We start from the raw sequence: 16,568 nt of genomic DNA, 5'->3' as shown, positions 1-16,568 counted from the left end.
CCATGTAGACTGGGGCACCGGCACCAACAGACTCAGCGTAGTTACCCTTCCTGAGCACACGATGGATGCGACCGACGGGGAACTGCCAAAACAAATCTGATAAGCAAATCCGTACCAAATCCGCGCCATAAGAAGTCTGATAACAAATCCGCGACAAATCCACGAAAAACGCAAAAATCGCGAAATCTGCGTTGTCGTAACAACCCTGGACTTCTCCTTTGGCTATTTTGTTGCAGCTTTGGAGTTTTTGAGCTAGGTGATCCCTGTGCCACGCAGTTTAATGCAAGACGCATTACATATTGTGGATGCTGGTTCACTGCAGTCATGCCAACAAGTGGTTGGTACATTATATTGAGGTCTCGTGATTAATTGATTTTTTGATTTACACGATGTTTTCGACGATTCCGAAGCGAAAATTCCGATCGATTGATGCAAATACATTGAAAATGTAGCATGAAATAGCTCAGTAATAATCGTTCAAAACCTGACCACTTCTCGTTAGATATTCATTTTTCGTACTCGGAAAGTGTGAACCCATATAGAAAACAGAGACGTAGCCTTACGTCAAAAACACAAAATGGCTCTTATTTTTCTTTATTTGCAGGTCACTTCTAGGTTAACCATAACTCACTTTTCAGTAACCTTGTTAAACTACTAAATAACTTTTTTTTTATCCGCCCCCTACGACATTGAAGTGAATCAAGTCATGTAACCCTAGCCACAATGTTCTCTACGAAGGCTCTTTATCTAGCATAATACGAAGGAATTAATTAATTCCTAGCATTGCACATATTATCAGTTTTTTAAGCGATGATTGAACCCTCTGAGCCGCAAGCCAAAAGAATATAACATTGATTTCCCTTGTCCGAACAAAACTGTTCTACCGGTTCGATCAACGGTTGAATCAATTCATATTTCCGACCCATTACTAACGGCACATGACACCAGCACTAAACAGCGCCGCCGGTTGCCTCCGAATGTAGCAACCGATCGATAACGAAGCCCGGCTTCCAAGGCACGCCACCATGCAGTATACCGACTGTTTTACTAATAATCCATTATATGTAGATAGATAGATACGCTAGCAACAAACAACACAGCACAGTCAAGTGCTCCTAATGTGGACGACCGTTCGACGATGGCCCTGTAATGTGAGAACCAACCAACCACCAGCCTATCTACTGCAACGTGTTCACGCTTGGCGACCGAAAATCGAATACCACGCTCGACTGGATATTCAGATTTGCACCATGCATTTTCCCTGCACGGTTGACCGGTTCCTTCCGTCCGTCGTTTGTACGGATAGGATGTAGGAACGTTCCGATGGATATGAGATTTTGTGGTTTGTTTGTAGATTGATTCTGATTTTCGCTGATGGAGTTTTTTTTATAAATGAAAATCTATACAGTAGTGTGATTCCTCATTTGAATAACCTTAAGGCGAGTTGCCAAATCTCAAATGTCACATTATAACCAACTCTGGGCATTAGATCAGAACGGTGCTTTTCGGACGAATAATTAAAACTCAGAAATCAAACGAATCGCCGACCCAGAAAATTATAATTAATCATTTGATTGTAGGAAGCCTAGCATCCTGTGCTCAGAGCAGCTGTTAATTGTTTTTTCCCAGCCTTTGAAGACAATAATTAGCCAAGTGAACCCGGAGAAAGTTTAATTAGCCGGGGCGGTTCGGTTTCGGGCGGCTGTCTATCATTTGATCAACACAGACATACCGGTTGCCGTATGGAAGGCAAGCCTACAGCTAGCAGATGAAATCCATATCGGTGACATTTTCAATATAATCATCTTTTGGAAAACGTGACATTTCGAGGAATATCCATCCGTTCCTATTCAAAACAATTCAAAGCATCCAGATATCCTTCATGCACGTGTCCAGAGCTAGCAAAAGAATCGTTCTCAATGTTTGAATTGAATCTATATCGACTGTCGGCTGCAGGAAGACGTCTGTACCTACGTTAGGCCGACGACGTTAGCAAATGGAAAATGCTTTCGGCGAAATCTGAATCCCGTGGCGTAAGAAGCTGTGAACGATGCACGTGTCATTTATTTTCTAGAATCCTTCAATGGCATAGGGTTTAATGCATTCCGGATTGAGCTCCCAACTGCAATAAAGCAGCATATACATTGTGAACATTAAATAGTTCGCAACTGTAGCAACACGTGAAAATTGCCCTGCATTGAAACAAAGTGATAAAGGCGCCTAGGTCAGACCTCTAGAAACACGTGAGAATCCGTTCGCAAGTGTAGCGCGTGTGATAAATGCGATAAGAATCGATGCCGACTTATTAAAATGCCATTTAAAACGTGGCTTGGATAGAAGTTGTGCGTCGTTTTTTTGTGTGCCTCTTGCACGATTCCGAGGCGGACTGAGCTGGGAGTCTAATTGCCGGCTATGCGGAGGCAAACGGGTCTAGCGATTGAATTATAATGACCCAATAATGTGTATCTGTACGTGTCGTGTGTACACTAGCATGGCAGCGGAACTTGAGATAGACCGAGACGGAGAGCATGAAAAAAAACAATCACAACAACAGCAACAAGCAGATCCCTGACCTGCCCCAATCAGTCGACTTAACGGTGGCGGCGGAGTTTTAAGCACTTGACTTGGAAGTTTTGGTCACGCTTCTCCTACAGTCAAAACTCGCGATATAACGATGAGATAAAGGGGTAATGGAGCGTTGTTCTACATAAAATGAAGTGTTGCCCTCCGTAGAATGGAGCGTTACTTTCTATTTGAGGGGTTTTCAAATCGTAGTCCGGTAGGCCTTTATTAGTGCTCCGTGATGGTCCTCTGAGCGTGATAAAATAGATCATAAGTTGTAACCAATAACACTAAATTCAAATCCTGTAGTAGATAGTTAAAAAGAATCAAATATCTATTTTAAAATGTATTTTAACGTCAATTTAGTTAGTCGTGATGAAGATCATTTAAAAGTCTAAGATGATGGAACTATGTAGTAAATAAAATACAATAGAATTCGTTTTCAACTAAATTTTGTTCTTGATTTACACTCTCAGTCGAGCGTTCGGCCTAGGAATGGGCGTTTTAAAAAAAAATCGATGTTGCCGAATCGATTCTAAAACTGAAATTAAAATCGATCCTCGAAAATATCGAAAGAAAAAAATAGATTCGAGGAAAATCATTTTTTTTAATTGAATTACGCTTTATAATCTACTATTAGGCTGTTATTTTAGTGTATGTTTGTGAGCATTAATTTGTATAAAGGCAGTTCACAAAAGTAATTGCACTCTATTTAAATATTGACAACGAATTTTTAAGAAATATTGTGAATATTCAGATTATTCAACCTCAACTCTATATCTGAGCTTTCAAAATCTTCTGCAGGTATTAAAACTACCCTTTTCAATGTTTTTTTTAATCAAGGAGTGCGTGGTTTTTTGCAGAAAAACCAGCTAGATGAATTAGAAAGAATGGGTCCAAAGAAAACGTAACATAAAAAGAAACAAATAAATAAAGCCCAAGATTGAAATGGTGTTTAGCAAAATTTGAGGACGATGAAATCAAAATCGCTTTAGTTTACTTCATGCAGCCAGCGGCGCTCTTCAAGGGAAACAGCCGTTCACAGCCGCATCGCATTGTTGTGTTTTCTCCACTACCTACACCGTCACCATCTTCCACACATCAAGATCATCGTCACCACTTGTGTCACTGTGTGCTAGCGTGCCGAGATAAGTTCTAGACCAACAATTGAAATAGGCGGAACAACCAAACGTAAACAATGGCTTTAAACGCAAATTCCTCGAGACTCAAAGCACATTCAAGCAATCTAAAACCATCATCTGATAGAGCAAAATTCCTTTATCGAATGACTTTGTTAGTTTACGTAGGAGTGTTTTGATTCTCGAGAATTTTGTGTTTAAAGCCATTGTTTACGTTTGTGTTTGTGTTTGTTTATCTTTGTTTTTTCGTCCATTTCTGGTACGTGAGTACCCGTATCCTTCTTCTGAGGCGATGAACACCTCTGGTGGTGATGGGTCAGCCACCAATATTATTGGTGGCTTACCCATCACCACCAGAGGTGTTCATCGCCTCAGAAGAAGGAAAATCCAGAAGAAAATACTTAAAGTACACCGGAGCGTATCCAAAGGTTAAACGATCTCCACAGCCACATTCTCCACCAGCTCCTACATTGCCCCTTGCTCCACCCGTTCCCCCGGTTGACTTCTTCCTACGCAAACAAAAGGCTTTGAATGTTCATCAGATTTCAAAGGATCTGATTGAACATTTTTCAGCCGTGACCTAGATTTTGAAAGTAAAACCAAATAAACTATGTGTTACCGTTAGCGATCGTGTTCAGGCAAACAAAGTTGTTGTATTTAAGCTTTTTTTGTTGGAATACCGAGTGTATATTCCAAGTAAAGAAGTTGAAATCGAGGGTGTTGTTACCGAAGCGAGTATAACTCGCGTTGATTTCCTGAAAGGCGGGATTTGTGTCTTCAAGAACCCTCACCTCCCGAAAATTAAAATACTAGACTGCATTCAGTGTCCCTCGTTGGAACGAAGAAAACTTACACGCTTTCGGACTCGTTTTGTGTGACCTTCGCCGGGTCAGTACTACCAGATTACGTCACGATAGGGATGTCCGATTACCTGTGCGCTTGTTTATACCAAAAGTAAGCGACTAGGGCACACTGCAACTTTCTGTGGTAACAAGCCACGTGATCAATGTGGGGAGAAACATACTGAGGGTTCTTGTCGTACCTCACCAAAATGTCCTTATTGTTTGGAAATTCCGCATGCTCTCACTGATTGTCCAAGATACAAACAGCAGGGAGAAAAACTTCAGCGGTCTTTGAAGGCTCGCGCGCAGCGTTCCTTCGCGGAAATCCTAAGATCAGTTACTCCATCTTCCCGAGTTCCCCCGTGTAGTAACCCCTTCGCCCTTCTCTCGGTTGATGACCAGGGCTCTGGCCCTAATGTTGGCGAGGGAAGTCATTTCGTTTTTAAAGCCCCACCTAGGAATCGATCCAAAATTATCAGGCAACAGCATCAGGGGGATTGAACCTCGAGTCATCTTGAAGAAACCAGAAAGTAGCGGTAATGTTCCGAAAGCCCCTCCACCGGGTTTCAAACCATTTGATGTTGATAGGGACTTTCCGCGGCTTCCAGTTCCACAGCCAGGAAAACGTGCAGCCATGTTCACGTTTTCTGAAATTGTAGATGGCATTCTCGAAATATTGAATGTGTCTGACTCCATGAGGTACATTTTTTTATGATTCTAATGTTGAATAACCTTTGAAGCAACTAGCTTCTAAATAACCAATGCTTTCGTCGATCATCAACGTTTAAAATTACTAGCGTTTTAGAGTGTGATAGTAATTTGTCTGTTCGTGAATCAATTTTAGTTTTTGTTCTCTCATCGTTGTGTTGTAAACAACCACCAGTCATCTCGAGAGAGATCAAGAGCACTTTCCTGTCACCTCACTGCATCTCCCATGGTCAATCGTCGAAAAACAGCCAGTAAACGGCGGTGGAGATAAATATATCAATCGCATCTTTGTGTACCTTTTTCTTGATCCCTTCCCTACCTTTTAATAGATTGTAGCCCGTATCCTCGAGTAAGCCGCGAGTATTCGGACACCTCTTGTACTAACTCTATTTTTAAGAAACATTGTAAAAAGTAAAATGAATTTTGGCTCCGTAAAGCTTTCGCATTTGAGCCTTGATAAATAAATGAATCCACACAAAAAAAACTAAATTTTGTATTTGATTTAAGATGCAGGGCTAGTAGCGAACAATACTGTCAAAAATCGTGATTTTAGTGACCATGTTGAAGAAATAAGTGACCAAATAGAAACTTAAAGTTGTACAAAAGTGACCTAAGAGGAGAAAAGTAGCCGTTCTGATGACACCATGACCAAATAAATGTTTGATGTTTTAGACTTAGAATCTTTTAAACATAAGCATCACATACCTATGCGAAAGATTCAATAGAAAGTTTATGACCAAACCCACGGTATTAGCCAGGGTGCCTACTAGCTGAGAAAACCAGAAAAACCGGGAATCCTCGTGGAATTTAATTTTTCCTGAATATACCTGGAAGTAGCAGGGAATCTCATCATCAGGGAAATTAATAATGCTGTTAGCATGCATTAGAATAGTATGCATTTTGAAGTTTATAGATCCAGGGCGGAATAATCTTCAATAACAAAACAGTTTTAAAAATTCATAGGCTTGAAATGTTTTTTTTTTGGTTCTGGAATATGTATAATTTACATAAATTTTAAATTTGAACATATTTTTGGAAGCTTGGATTTAATAGTTATAATACTTAAAGAAATTTTCAAGAGGAGTCAAATTTCTTGCACAGTTGTACAGGCTTATGGAATTTTACTATAATTTCTAAGGACCTCATTCCAAGGGAATGTTGGAAAAAGAATTTTCGAGAAAACCATCAAGTGCAATCTGCTTTCAAGGTAGTTCTGAGGAGAATTTCAAGAAAATCCTGAATTGAATTCAAAGTAAATGAGGGCAGAACGCCGGTGCACTTCAGAGCAAAATTTCAAGGACATTCTGAGTATGATTTCATGAAGTTTGTGGGAGCAAATTAATCCGGAGCATAAGTCCTTGGAAATTTTTGGCGAATACTTAAGGCGTGAGGGGATGCTAGGCGTGAGATTCAAAAGAAAAAGTAAAAAAAAATATCAATGAAAATTCTGAGAATCTGTCCAAAGGTTACTGAGGATAATTTCAAGGTAATTCCGGGGAAAAATTAAAAGAAAATCGAATTCGGAGGATAGTTCCATCGATATTTTGAGGAATATTTCAAAGGAGTTGGGAGAAGTATTCTAAGTATATTATTCTGATATTTTTTAGAAAATTCAAAGAATGTTACTTTTCATAAGAAATCTCCGTTGAATATGGAATGGACTATTCTGAGGTATTCAGAACTACTTGAAAGTTCCCAAAATTTACCTGAAGTTAATGAAACTGCCATGAAATTCTTTTGTTGGTTTTAGAAACTAGCCTGATGCTCACAATACTTTTCATTAAATTTTTAAACTTCCTGAACATCTTCAGACTTCCTAAAGTTTGCTTAATTTTCCTAACGATCATTGATCTTCTCTAAAGTTTTAGCAATTCGCTGAGGTTTTTAGAACTTCTTTAAAATTTATTTATATTTATATAATGTTAACGGACTGGCTCTGAGGTTCTCTGTTCTTTCCTGAAGATCTCGAAACTTCTGTAAAGTTTTTGCAGTGCTCATGAAGTTTTTTGTACTACCCTTAATGTAATTGAACTGTCATAAAATGTTTAAGCTTCTGTAAACTTCTGAACTTATGAAAATAATTTTCATAACATCTCTGAAGTTCTCTGAAAATGTGGCTACTTTTTTAAAATTTACTGCCAATTTTCTGAAATTAATGGAAACCAACTCCCTCTAAAATTCCCCTATATATGGAGCTTACTAAACTTGTTTGAAATGCTCCCGCATTTTGATAATGTTAATGAAAGTTGCTGAAGTTCTCAGATCTTCTCTTAAGCTCCATATACTTCTTTGAAGTTCTCGAATTGTTTCTGAAGATCTCTGCACTTCTGTCAATTTTCCGAAGTTTTCTAAGATTTCTGGAACTTCTTTAACCTCCAGCAATTTTCTTGAAATCAAATCGAAATAATAATTATAGTTCTATGATTTTCACTGATTCTAAATTATGAAACTATAACATATTAAATTATAATTTTTATTTGTAAGATGCAAGAAGAGGGGGTAAAGTTTGTGAATGACACATAAAACCTGTAAATGTTGGTTTCAGAGGGTCACAATTAGCTATTTTAGCTGTATTGAGTAAAATCGCGATGAGTGAGAACTCTTTGTTATAGCTAATCGTTAATTGTGACACTCTGGAAGCGAAATTTACATGTTTTATGTGCCATACACAAACTTTACCTCCCCTTCTTTTATTTTGCATATAAAAAATATTATTATAATATCTCATAGTTTCATAATTTCAAAAAGTAGCATATTAGCTGTAATGAGCATGTTCAAGCATGCTAGGAACTTTTCTGTATATCATGAAACTATCTAAAATATCTAAATTTCTTAGAAGTTCTCTGGAAGTTTTCAGTGCTTCCTAAAAGTTTTCGCTTCTTTTCGACTTCCCCAATGAGGCCGCTGATCTAAAACTTGGAGAGTGGAGGTGACTTTATCGTTCCACATCGTGATGGTTTTGATTGATATTGGCAGAGCCAATTAGTACTTCACGTAGATACCGCGTGTGTAACGTGTGCTTTTATCTAAAACCTTTGAATTTAAACGAAAAATCAAGAGGTCTTCAGATGTTCCCGTTCAGACGACAAGACTAAATGATTACAATAGTAACATAAATCGAAACAAGAATAATTAATAATACAATGTGGTATGTATATATATTCGTAAACAAACAGTTCGTGAGCAGTTAGTCAGAGCCTATTTCAAATACAGTCAAGTCCTATACTGTGAAAGCCAGGCCACATCAACATTCCCAATGCAAAATTCCAAAATTTACCACCGTAGCTCGAACTTCTTTCCTAACTCGTTGATCGCAAACATCTCGACAGTGAGCATGCATAAGGGCGTAAACGCGATGATCGATTCTCTTCGTCGATTTTCTCTTTTGTTAATAACTCACTAGATTCAACGTTTCTCGGTGCGTTTGCTGTTGCTTTTGATAGCCAATACAACCTGTTATAACTCTGCATTGATTAAATTCTAGAAAATTGTTTCGCTTAGCTGCAGCAATGCAAAGAGAAAATCGATGAAGAGAATCGATCATCGCGTATACGCCCTTATGCATGCTCACTGTCGATCTATTTAAAAAGAGTTACCGTAAAACGGGGTATCTTTGATAATGCGGGTAACTTTGATAGTATAATATAAAGATTAAATTTACTTGCTGTGCTTTTTCCAAATTAGAAAGATTGGTTCCATATTGTAGCTAATGGTATTTCCGTTGATATCGTATTTAGTTTTTATATAGTATGTGTTTCATATTTTACAAACATATTAAAAACAATTTTCGTGTTTTTCGCCTTTTTGAAAAAGCACTCAAACCATCACTTATGAAATGTATTTCCAATACAGCCATCACAAATTCAATGTTGTATTCTTATTGCTTATGAGTTTTCTGATTACATACTCATTCAAAGTTTCATATTTAAAGAACTAAATTGTTTGAGTTTCAGTCATTGTTTTCTACATTCATCGAGCATTATCAAAGTAGCCCCAAATCAAAATACTGAAGTTCGTTCACAAAACTAAAAAAATAGTGCAAATGCTTTAATTTTCGTTCAACATATTACTAACGAATTAACTCTTGGATCCTCAGTACTTGTTTTAAAAATATAAAATTTGAAAAACATTCATTGCTGTAAAAAATATTTAGAATATTCTTTAAAAAACTATCAATGTTACCCCGTTTTACGGTAACTGTAATAAGGTTTACCATTATTTCCTTATCTCGTTTCTTACTTCTCTTTCTCTCTTATTCTCTCTCATTATCATATTTACTCACGCGGCATCTATCACCGCAACGATACTGATTTCGAAATATAAATATGTAAGCGCAACCTCGCTATGCCATATCAAGCTGAACATTGCATTAGGTCCTAAGTAACATTGACAGATTGTCTTCGTCGAATTTCTCTTGGTATCACAACGGTCATGTCAAGGCATTTCCAGGTATTTTCAGCACACAGATCGATAAAAGAATCTTTTATCTAGCATTTGTTTTACCACCAACCAAGCTATTCTTTGTTTTGCCACCAACAGTAGCCATCAACTGCGACCAAGCATCGCCACCGGCTGCTCAAATTAACGGCGGTTGTTTACTGCGTTTCTAAGTGTGAAACTTATGGCCAAAGACGATACAAAACCATTCTTTGTGGTTGGTTGTCTCTTTATTTAGGAGACGTTCAGTCCGAGAATTGCCTGCTTTTGTCGTCGCGTGTCAGTAGGTACAGGAGACCATCATTTGTCACCCTCCTGTATACTCGCTTTCTGATAAATGGGATTATGAGAGTATTAAGATTCCGCCGTCACAATACAATCTGCGTCGGATTTAATTTTTCGCGGTGTGTTAAATGGGTGCCATCGTGCATTCTAGTCGATAAATGGCAAATGCATGGCGGAGCAACTGTTAACAACGCGATCCGTTTTATATCGTTTGTGCGGCCTCTTATCGAAGAGATTGGGATTGCTGGAGTGCTTGACAAACTAAAATACAAATGTTTGTTCTGATAATACGTATCTGTTTGTTTCGAGCTTGCCCGAGAGGAAGAGTGTGCGGTTTAAGCAATTTGTGTAATTTCAGTATTGAGGATTCTCATTCATTGTAAGATCGTAGATCTATTTGCTATTGTTGCCTATGAAATCTGCACACACAATTCTCATGTCATAAAGGTTGTAGCCGTCCTGGATGTAACGTAGCCAGAAGTTGGTTCTTTCCATTTACTTCGGTTTGCCATTTCAATTGTACAATTACGTTATCTACATTCATATGTGCCCACCGCAAACGATACTGAAAAAAAAACTGAAATGTCTATTATTAACTATCAATTAGCACATCGTAAAAATGATATTGGGCCTTAGATAGCCTAGTCAGTAAAAGCACGGTATTACCAAGCCGAAGACGGAGGGCTCGATTCCCGATTCGGTCAAGGGAATCTTTCAGGTTGAATTTTTTTTCGCCTTCCTGGGCATAGAGTATTATTGTGATTGCCGCACAATATATAAATTCATTCATTGGTTGGGATAGAAAGCTCTCAATTAATAACCGTGGGAGTGCATCTAGTAGAACACGATGCGAGCCTGAAAAACATTCCATTAGGGCCAGATGGATCATCAGCTGGATTTATTTATTTTTTTGATTGTCAAAATCAACAGGCAAAAAGCGAACCATCATTGCGGTTGCATTGAACCTGTTGATTTTAACAAACACATAAATTATTAAATCAGTGTTCACTCGGCTGTCGACAAAAAGCAGGCCACTCTCGATGTGTGCCACGCGATCGTCTGTTTTCTCGGCAGCAACCATTGTGTGGTCCTCCTCATTGTTCTTCATCAGCAGTTCTTTCGGTCGATGCGTCGTCGACTTTGAAAAGCAACCGTTTCGTGATGAGTGTGTGAGTGCTGACCACGTTTTGCGTCCATTGCTGCAATAGAAGCGCTCTGACCCCCGATGGCGTAAATGTCATATAATTGAACCACTGGAAGCGGCTCCCGTTTTGATGGAGGAGGCTTATTGGATAGTGGAAGATAAAGTGTTTATTGTGTTGTACCTTTTGACTATATTTTTAAGATGTATTGTGAAGTGACCAAAAATCATCGGCTCTAAAAAGTTAATTCGTTTGAGCCTTATAAAATAAATTAAATTAATTAAAAAAAAAAAAATGTACTAGCTGATCCATCTTGCTTCACGACCTATCTTGCCCCACTTTACACTGAAAATCCATTGGAAAAATACTATATTGCTGGTTTAAATTAAATACCCTCACCAATAGATTTTTACAGAAAACAATTTCATTTAATTTTACTATTATTTCTATCAAAATTACTATGCATTTTGAGCAAGCATAGTAGTTTTGCCAGGAACATATAAAATTTGTTAACATTCATAGTCAACTCAGGGCTGGTAGTGCTGATGCGATATAATAGTAGTGACTTTAGTGACTAAAATTACGGAAATAATGACCAAAAAGTGACTTGTAAATACCAAATAAGTAACCATTTATATGGTAACATAGAAATTCAAATACGGTTTGATATTGAAATAAACTTTTTATATCATGTAACTAAAAATCAAATTTCATAAATTCCTCTAAGTTAATCGAATCTCACAACGGAATCTCCTGTGAAGAGCATTTGAAGTGATTTGAATAATTTACCTCTGCTTACGTTATACATGATGACTAGCAAATAGTAATTTCCATTTTTTATGATCTTGAATTTGATTCTGCCTTCGAAATCTCTAAATATTTGTGTAGCTAGGTAGAAAACTTTGATAATTCGCAAAGAAATTTTCACAGAATTTCTTCAGAATAATCTCAAGAACTTTTTTAGAATAATTCCCGTTCTCTTAAACTAAGCAGAGGCAAATAAGCTTTTACAAAAATAATATTGCATTTTTGAAATTCTTTGCAGAACAATCAACAATATTCTTGGAAATAGAATATTTTCGTAGTTAGAAATGCTTAACATCAAATATCAGAATTAAAGTGGATATTTTATACGATAGATGAGGAGATGAACGTAAGGAGTTGATAGTTCTGTTATAGTGTGGGCCAGTGGCAGTGTGAAATTTGAATATAGAAAGTAGAAAGCGAACAAAGGACAATTTTGAGGAAGGTACAAATAGGGGAGAGCTTCTCCTTTACCAAGCTCATCCGTTAATGAGGGATGGTGAGGGGTGTTTCCCCCTACCACCACTGGCAAAAGGGATGATCGCCGATTTGCCGCATGTACCTCTGATGTGCGGAAACAGTTCTATCGATTGTTTCACACTCAAGTCGCCATCTGACGTAAACAACTACCCGATTCGTACCTTCCTCAAAATTGTCCTTTGCTCGCTTTTTACTTTGTATACCTATACAATTTTCACACTGCCTTACTATAACGGAACTATCAACTCTATAATTGAATCTCCTCATCTATCGTAAAAAATCTCCACTTTAAGTCTGATATTTGACGTTAAGCATCTCCGACTATGTAAATCGTTAAATTCACGCATGAAGTAATAAGACATAATTAGTTAAAGTAGATTATTTTCGATTTTTTATTGATTCTTCTACAAACTCCCTGAAGGCTACTTCCATAAATCCATCCTTAAAATTTCCATGCAGTTAACCTCAGAAATTTCATAAATTTCTGCTTAGAATAATCTCGGAATTCTCCCTTACATTCAATTGTAAATTCAATTCGTATTCTCCTTAGAATCCCCATAGTATTTCCTCAGAATTCTCGAAACAAAAATCCATAATAAACTTTGAAAATTCCTTTGAGATTGAACCCTCAAAATTCGATTCTATTGGAATTCTTCTCGGAATTTATTTCGAACTCTTTAGAATTCTCTTGGAAGTATCGTCAGAAATCTACACAGAATTCTTTTAGAACTATCCGCAGAGACCATCTTTGGAGTTCACGGGATGTTCATGGAATGTTCATCAGAGCCCCCTTAAGCAAAATTTTAGAACCAATTTTGAATTCTTATTAGAATTGAACTTAGAATCCTCATCCTATCATCAAAGAATGCTTCTTAGAAGTCTCGTTAAAATGTATTCTCAATTATGTTAGAATTCTTTCCAAAATTGTTTCGGAGCTGAATTTTGCGTCTCTAATCATTTAAATAATTATCAAAAGCGACGCTCGTATGTGTTAAGCCAAGTTTAACTATATAGGTAAACCTGGCTTAAGGTTCACTGGTCAACCGGTTAAAATTTTCAATTTTTTAACAGATATGTATATTTTGTTACAACTAAATAGCAACTCTGTCAATTAAACTAAATTCATAGTAGAATCAACTGTAATAAGCGTGGTTATATTGAAAATACGTGTTTTCTGCAAAATAGTATTCCTAACTATGGTCCTTGTTTCAGTGTACCATATGTGAAGACAATTTCACCGCTGAACACGAATTCGCCTTTTGTAAATACAATTCAAGGGAAAACACTACACGCTATTTTGAAGCTACTCAGTGACTGGGTAGATCGCACTCATTTTTGCATGCTGTATGGAGTTGTCAAAAAATGAGTAAACTGGTTTTGCTCCGATGAGTGGGATCAACCCAGATTGTGGGTAAATGGTTCTGATTTATTTTTTTCCTAAGTTCAAAATGGCGCACTTTGAAGTTGTGAACAGGCGATTTTTGCGCAGTGAGTTTAAAATTAGTTTTTAGAAGTGAAGCAGTTACGTAATGACTTGGATGGCAAAAACTATCAGCAGCTAGTTGGTAAGGTAAACAACTCTAACAAATAATTCGTTGGTAACAATAAATACAGAATTATCACTTTCATAATGTTTTTTTTTTAATATTCTTCCTGGACGAATCAATTTATACATGAAGCATTCATGGGGAATTCATTCGTTTCTTTCGAAATGGGTAAGGTTTACTCAGTTGACAAATGTCATAATCTGAGTAACCGTTACCCAGTTTCCTCAATAGGCACGTGTGTGTGTGTATTCTCTCTAACCCCCACTGGCCCGCAGTGTTATTATGGAAGAACTCTCTCTACAATGTCGCATTTATGGTCATTGTAGACAGTTTTAGTCCGGGAGTTAGAAAGTGATAGCTCTATTGCAGAGGCGTCGCGTGCCTCATTTGTTTACCTGTGCACCAAACTTTGGTCGTTATAGTTTTCCACCACATATTAGTTTTTGTTTTTTTTTTTTTTTTTTTTTTCAATGCTCCATGAATTTGAAGGACATATTCTCTATTACTATATTAATCACTACCTAACGTTACATTTGAAGGGCCTATCATCTTGTGTAAACAAAACTTGTATGGCCCTTTTTGCGTTAACCGAAGTAGGAGGAATTGCAAAACTTAACTAATTCTTGTTTTTATCACAAGGAAGTCGAAGAGTTCTCATTCAACTGAAGCAAGAGATGAACTAGCCTATGGCTAAAAATCTCTATAATAAAGAAAAAAAAAATCTTTCAACTGAAGCGTAATGAAGAATATCCGTCAAACACTTCCGAAAACATTTTTTGATATAAAACAGTTTCATAATCTAGAAAAAATTCATGAAGTCCTCTGGGTAGCAAACTTGAATTAATCAACTCTTTATTCATCAGAACAACACTATCAGCACAGACAAACAGACATAACACATTGAATATTTCTCACTGTAAAACATCGTCACTAAAACATTACCGCCATCTGTTGAGTGCACTGTGGTGGGTAGTACGCTGAACAGATGGTGGTAGTGTCCAACCGTCAAACGCAAGGGAATCAACCATGTGGCGGTACTACCAACTAAAATACTTTTAAATTGACCGTTAAATGCTTGTTCGATGCAAAACTTGCGAGTGTTATGTCTGCTTGTCTGTGCTATCAGAATGGACAAGGGAAGCTCATAAGTTTGGACAGGCGCACCGGCGCAACCATCAGAGAGATTTGATTGAGAGATTTACAACTGACAAGAGGGTGAGAGCGAGCGTTTGCGCTCTCTTTCTCCATTACTCTCTTTGCCTGCAATCAGATATCCAAGTGCACAGCAAGAAATGCACACTTTAGGCACCTATACATCACAAATGTTCTTCTAATTTAAACTCACACATTCATACCGGTCTGCAAGTATGATACACGTCCAAAGCGTACCAGACTGTTGTTTCCGTGTTGCTCCCGTTTGACGCGTGACTGCTGAAAGTTTCAATTACAACTAGTGGTGTAAACCGCCATGTATTTCTGGAAAATTTGTGGTACGTTTCAAGAGGTGATAGAAGGTCTGCTTGGCTTACATCAGGCATTTGACCATTCACAAACTTGCCACACCCGCCACCCAAAAAAGCTCGCTTTAGGTACACTATTTAACGAATTTTGTCATGGTAGTGATTGCGACATGCTTAGAAATCAATGCATTAGGGATTAGGCAGACCATCCGAACTGAATTTAATCCTTTTTGAAGCAAACCAAGGTAGAAGATTCAATTGAACCACACTATAAAACAGTTTATGCATGGTCACTTGTGGTCTGGAGTAAAGAAGTACAGCTATAATGTGGCCATAAAATCTATAAAAATCTAAACGCATTTTTTTTAATCATTTACACCTGTGTCGTGCACAGGTTGCACATGTGGACGCGACGCCACTGCTCTATTGCAGATCCAGCAACCCATTTCAGAATGTCTGGAGAGTCACGCCCATTCCGAGGTTACTTTCACTTACAATAAGCCAGCAGGAATGCAACACCGTTATCAAATGGATATTGGTATTACATACTCGCTTCCAGGTTCGAAAATATTCTTTTTAAACCTGGCACGTATTTATTTTTTTTTTAATTGTATAATGTATTTGGACTGGTCTCACCATGTTGATTTGGTTCTCCAATCCTTGGGTTCCGTAATTTTGATTTTCTCTAAGCTTTGCATCTCATTTCGTGATGCACCTTTGTCGTACTACTTCCTTTAACGAACACAAATTTTCTTGCATTGTCATGGTCATCTGGGAGGAGGTTCATGTGTAGTGCTTTCCCCAGGAACAGTTCGCGGTTATCAACTGTCACCCGTCCAGTCTTGGGCGTATCCAGCGAGGCATCTTACATATTGCTCGCAATCTCTGACACCGGCCGAGAAACCAGCAGCCGAGCACTTTTGCAAGCGGAAAACTTGCTGATTAGCGGCAACGTCGGCCACCGAATCACCACCAAAACTCGCGAGGGACACATTATCAACACGTTCCCGGGCTAATTCACTAACCGGACCGATCTCTCAATAGAACTACACGCCGAAAGTGTAGCATCCGAACTCGGAGAACAGGGCTCCCGGAAGGCAATGAAAATCGACACCGAACAATGGAACTGAATCTGCGTTGTATATTTTGAACACGATATATC

General features: G+C 37.9%; 2 protein-coding genes across 2 annotated transcripts in view; one reads left to right on the top strand and one right to left on the bottom strand.

Annotated features, from left to right (window-relative positions):
• Positions 1-680, top strand: part of Snx16 (sorting nexin 16) — a 122,848-nt gene extending 122,168 nt beyond the window's left edge. The window contains exon 5 of the mRNA XM_065224691.1: positions 671-680. The gene's annotated coding sequence lies outside the window, so the exon portion shown is untranslated. The remainder of the gene's footprint in view (positions 1-670) is intronic.
• LOC135703427 (uncharacterized) overlaps positions 1-16,568 on the bottom strand; it is a 75,793-nt gene that overhangs the window by 46,874 nt on the left and 12,351 nt on the right. The gene's annotated exons all lie outside the window — the stretch shown is intronic.

This window comes from Ochlerotatus camptorhynchus, unplaced genomic scaffold (assembly GCF_037179485.1).
Source record: "Ochlerotatus camptorhynchus isolate MF236.1 unplaced genomic scaffold, CSIRO-AGI_Acam_v1.1 ptg000213l, whole genome shotgun sequence".
Classification (NCBI taxonomy): Eukaryota; Metazoa; Arthropoda; class Insecta; order Diptera; family Culicidae; genus Ochlerotatus; species Ochlerotatus camptorhynchus.
Note: the sequence above shows the minus strand (reverse complement) of the source record. Positions and strands in the feature narration are given on the sequence as shown.